This window comes from Lynx canadensis, chromosome C1 (assembly GCF_007474595.2).
Source record: "Lynx canadensis isolate LIC74 chromosome C1, mLynCan4.pri.v2, whole genome shotgun sequence".
Lineage (NCBI taxonomy): Eukaryota > Metazoa > Chordata > Mammalia > Carnivora > Felidae > Lynx > Lynx canadensis.
Genome location: NC_044310.1, coordinates 77,643,570 through 77,649,065, shown reverse-complemented (window position 1 = coordinate 77,649,065; position 5,496 = coordinate 77,643,570). Strand labels below are relative to the sequence as shown.

The following is a 5,496-nucleotide window of genomic DNA, read 5'->3' as shown; positions in this document are numbered from 1 at the left end:
AGGTCATGATCTCATGATTCATGGGTTCAAGCCCTATGTTGGACTCTGTGCTGACAGTGCAGAGCCTGCTTGGGTTCTCTCTCTCTCTCTTTCTGTCTCTCTGTCTCTCTCTCCTTCTCTACCCCTTTCCTGCTCACATTCTCTCTCTCTCTTTCTCAAAATGATTAAACACATAAATAAATAAATAAATAAATAAATAAATAAATAAATAAATAAATAAAACATTAGTCTCTTGGGGCTCCTGGGTGGCTCAGTGAGTTAAGCGTCTGACTTCAACTCAGGTCATGATCTCATGGTTTGTGGGTTTGAGCCCCATGTTGGACTCTATGCTGACAGCTCAGAGCCTGGAGCCTGCTTCAGATTCTGTGTCTTCCTCTCTCTCTGTCCCTCCTCTATTAATTCTCTCTCTCTCTGTCAAAAAGTGAATAAACATTAAAAAAATAAAAAAAAAATAAAATGAGTCTCTCATGGGCAGCATATAGATGGGTCTTGTTTTTTTGTCCATTCTAATATCCTATGTCTTTTGATTGGAGCATTTAGTCCATTTACATTCAGAGTAATTATTGGTAGATATGTATTTAGGGCCATTTTATTGCTTGTTTTGTCATTGTTTCTGGAGATTTTCTCTGTTCCTTTCTAGTTTTTGTCACTTTTGGTCTTTCTATCCCACTCAAAGCATCCCCTTAGATATGCCTTGCAGGGATGGTTTAGTGGTCACAAACTCCTTTAATTTTTGTTTGTGTGGGAAACTCTTTTTTTTTTAATGTTTATTTATTTTCAAGAGAGGGAGACAGAGAGCAAGCAGGGGAGGGGCAGAAAGAGAGGGAGATACAGGATCCAAAGGAGGCTCCAGGCTCCGAGCTGTCAGCACAGAGCTTGACGTGGGGCTTGAACTCACAAACCGTGAGATCATGACCTGAGCTGAAGTCAGATGCTTAACTGACTGAGCCATCCAGGCACCCTGGGAAACTCTTTATCTCTCCTTCTATTCTGAATGATAGACTTGCTGGATAGAATATTCTTGGCTGATGATTATTTTTCCATTCAGCATTTTGAATATATCATGCCACTCCCTTCTGGCTTGCCAAGTTTCTTTAGAGAGATCTGCAACTAGCTTTACTGGTCTTCCTTTGTAAGTTAGGGACTTCTTTTATCTTGCTGCTATTAGGATTTTTAATTTATCCCTATATTTTGAAATTTTAACTGCAGTATGTCTTGTTGCCCCGCTTTTGCTGATTTTGATGGGAGTTCTCTGTGCCTCCTGGAAATTAGATGTCTGTTTCCTTCCCCAGATTAGGGAAATTTTCACCTATTATTTCCTCAAGTAAACCTTCTGCCCCCTTTTCTCTTTTCTTCTGGGACTCCTATAATACAAATGTTATTATGTTTGACGGAGTCACTGAGTTCCTTAACTCTACTCTCATGACCCATAATTCTTCTTTCTCTCTTTTGTTCAGGTTGATTAGTTTCCATTATTCTATCTTCTATATCACTTATTCATTCCTCTGCTTCTTTCATCCTTATGGTCATTATATCCAATCTGTTTCAAATCTCCCTTATTATATTTTTCATTTCTGATTTTTTTAACTCTTTTATCTCTGTGGTAAGAGTGTCCCTTATATCTTCCATGCTTTCCCAAGCCCAGCAAGTATCCTTATGATTGTTGCTTTAATTCTCTCTCAGGCATATTACTTATATCTGTTTCGATTAGATCCCTGGCTATGACTTGTTCTTTCTTTTGAGATAAATTTCTCCATCTTGGCATTTTGTCAATGTCTGTATCTTTTTCTGTGAGTTAGAAAAGCCTATTATACTTCCTGCTCCAGAAAGTAATGGCTTTATGAAGAAGAGGTCATATAGTGTCCAGGTCCTGGAACTTCAGGGAGTGTTTCTGGTGTGTGCTGTGTGCACTCTGCTGCTGTGTTTTGGCTGCTTTATCCCTCAAGTCAGTCATCTGCAAATGGCAGCATTTGGACCTTAGCAAGAGTGTAGTGTATTTTAACTAGGTGTACTCTGGTCTGCTTGTTAAATAAGACCTTGTGGGGGGGGGGTGTGGGGGGTGTGGGTTGTGCTGGTCTTGTAGCAAAGAGGCCCACTGTGCTGGTCCTTGGCACGCCTGACCAAGAAAAGTAGCACCAGCAGAGTGCAGGGTGGTGGGACTTGGTATAAGTAGGTTAGGCAGCCACTGTCAGTGCTGTGCTGCTTACTGAAGTTGGTTTTATGCTGAGGGGTGGGGGAGGGAAATGGCACCAGCAGCTCCTTTGTCCCCAGAGAGGGGTCTCTGTGCTTGCTGCTCTTAGGGAAGCACCCCCCAGAAGATCGAATCATTTTCCCTCACCCACCTCAGGCATTTTTCAGATCACTGTTTTCACACAATCTGTCTCTAGGTTGCTTGACTTCCTAGAGCAGTGCAGTGCCCTTTGGGCTCTATCCCAGCCAAGTCTGCTGACTTTTAAAACTCCAAACTTTAGGGAATTGCTGTGCAGAGGGTCTGCACTGGTCTTCTGTGGGACGGTTTTGCCACTCTGGGATGGATACAGGTTTGACGGAGAAGGGCAGTCACAATAGAGCACAGGGGCAAGGGATTTGGAGCAAAACAGACTAAACAGCCAGTGTCTGGGTTAGGCACCTTCAGCAGGTGTTTCTGTGCCTATGCTGAGGGGAGGGGGAGGGAAATGGTGCCTGCCAGCTCTTTTGTCTTCAGAGAGGCAACTCTGCAAATGCCACCTCTCACAGATGTGTTCCAAGAAAAGCAAATAGTCTCTCTCCATGTGCTTAGGTGATCCTCACATCAGAGCCATCTGCCCCAGGATTGCTCACATGTCTTCTCTTCAGTAGGGCAGTGCCTTCAGGGCTCTATCCTAACCAACACCACCTGATCTCTAAAACTCCAGTCTTTGAGCCCCAAAGATTACAAAAACTCATGAAGATCAACTCCTCTTATTTTCCCAGCCAATGACTTTGTGGAAGTGCTCTCCTTGTGTCATCCCCTGTGTGCTCCACTCTCATTTGCCTTTCTCTGCGACCACAGCTCCCTCCCCTCTGCAGCACTCCTGATCCATTTCTCCCCTAAACCACGTCTCAGTCTCTGCACTTCCTACCTTCCTCAGTGTAGCGTCTTATCTCCCTCTAGTTGTGCAGTTTGTCCTGTCAGTTCTCAGGTTGATTTCTTGGCTATTCAGAATGATTTGATAGTTATGTAGGTGTGTTCAGGGGATGAGACAAGCCTAGGGTCCTCCTACTATGTTACCATCTTAGCTCCCCTTATGAATAGACCTCTTGTTCTCCACCTTTAGTCACGTTAAAGCAAACATATATTAAGCAACATAGGTACTATAAGATCTAATTGAAATATATATTTCTCAAGCATATTATACATAGCACAGTTAAGTGCTGAAAGTAAAAAACTATTGTGTTTTTGCTCAAAGGATAATTTTATTTCAATCATAGTTTCTCTCTGGAAGGTAACTTCACAATTTTCAGGGCTGACTTTAACATTTGAATACAGCAATTAAACTGCTACTTGATGTGATAATGAATATATATAGGCTGCGGAGAGGTCCAAGTATGAATTAAGTAACTTGTTATATTCTGGATGCTTCAGGCAAATTTCTTAAAGTTCTTGTATAATATGTATTTTGAATTCTGTCCAGCTATTTTCTGAAAGGGTCTGGAAACATCAAGATCTGGCACTCTAAAGGCTTCCCAAAGTGTAACAGCTAACTAACTCCTGCTGTGTTATGAAACCAACCTCATCAAGATCAAAAAGCTTAAATGACATTTGTAGAATCTTTTCAGTGTTGATAGGATTGCACAGGGCAGGCAGTCCTATCACATATTCTCTGAATTCTATGCTACCATCACTATTCCTGTCAAAGGGGGCAAAAAGTTGTTCTAAGGGCTCTGAAATTAACATTTTTAAATAATTTGCAAACTCTTCAAGTCCTATCTTCTCTCCCTTAGAGGCAACTGTAATTGCAGCATATTCATCCAGATGCTGATGAATATTACCCCAATCTCACTTCAATTTCTGGCTAATTTCTGTGAATTCCACCAAACTATCTTCCATGGGTAGTTAAAGGTTACCTGTGAAAATCATTAGTCTACAATCTTCATAACTATGGTCTGTCACAGACACTCAGAGCATTTGCCATGTTGATCCTCACTATATCAGCAAAAGGGATGTGTCTTTTTTTTTTCTTGATTATTTTGTATATAAATAGGCATGAACACCACTTCTCCTCTGGTGAAGAGTTGACTCAAGGTTAATATATAGACCTAAACCTGTCTATAGACCTGTAAACCCCTCCTAGATCTAGGTCACTGTGTCCAGTGTGTTTAGGTACCTAGGTAGCACTGGCTGCACAGGAACACCCAGAGAGAAGTCCCCTAGTTTAAAAGTGACCAGACAGGTACAATTGGTGCACACTCCTTCCAAGAAAATCAGGATCTGTGGCCACTTCCTTTCAGATGTTAATAGCTTCAGGATTTCATTCCATGTATTCTTCCTGGAACTGGGGTCCTATCTGGTTACAAGCAGAGGCTGTGTTGGCATTAGGAGTTTTCCAGCCACTGGGGTCTGTGTGTTTTGACTTGCCTAGACCATCTAGGGTAACCCTGCCACCACACAGGCAATTGGATCAAAGAAAGTGGAGTGCGGCACTGTAACAAAGATGAGAGCCTCATCTCTGGTTGCATTTTCCCCCTTCCCTTTAACCAGGAACCCCACTAAACAGAATGTTGACTGAAACAAGAATTTGAGGACTGGTTGCACCTGCTTCTTCCCCCAACTCGTAGTGGTGTTGGCTGATTGAGCAGAACCGCCCTTGGTGGAAAGTGTGGCCACTGGCCAGAGGCCAATGAAGAGGAAGGCCATGCAGGACTCACATCCCAGCACCAGCACAGTCCCAGTGAGGATAAGACAGGCCCAGCGCCACCAACTGAGGTGCCTCTGCCGCCTGAAGGGGTTGGCCACTGCAGGTGGGTACGACATGCTCATCCCATGACTCATGGTGGACTCCCACACCTGCACCTCGAATTCCAAGCTTGGCTGAGCCCTGAGGCCAACTTCTCAGTGGTCTCAGGCTGTGGGTAGATTGGATCTGGGGGCACCCCTCAGAGCGCACTCCTTCCCCACATTCAAGTGCTCTTTCTGTTCACACATAATTAGAACTCTCAGATATAATGTGGGTTAATAGGAAATGAGGATGAATTACCTCTAAAATCAGAAAAGTTAAAAATGATAAATGGTGTAATAGAATCAAATCAAGAGTATAATCATTTTTGTTTTTTTTAAATGTTTTCCTTTTGACATATATGTTTAATAAATTATTTTCACATAATTTTTGACATTTATATTAAGGACATATTATATACCTACTAGGGATATGTTAATTTAAATAGATGAATATTAATTACAACGTTTTCATTTAAATGCCATTACCACTAAAGTTTACTTACTGTGAGATGCTTTGGGAGCTGGTAAGTCAAATTCAT

At 42.2% G+C, this 5,496-nt stretch overlaps 1 pseudogene; it reads right to left on the bottom strand.

The window, feature by feature from the left end:
* Positions 1–3,511: 3,511 nt before the first annotated feature.
* LOC115519751 lies at positions 3,512–5,496 on the bottom strand (annotated as a pseudogene).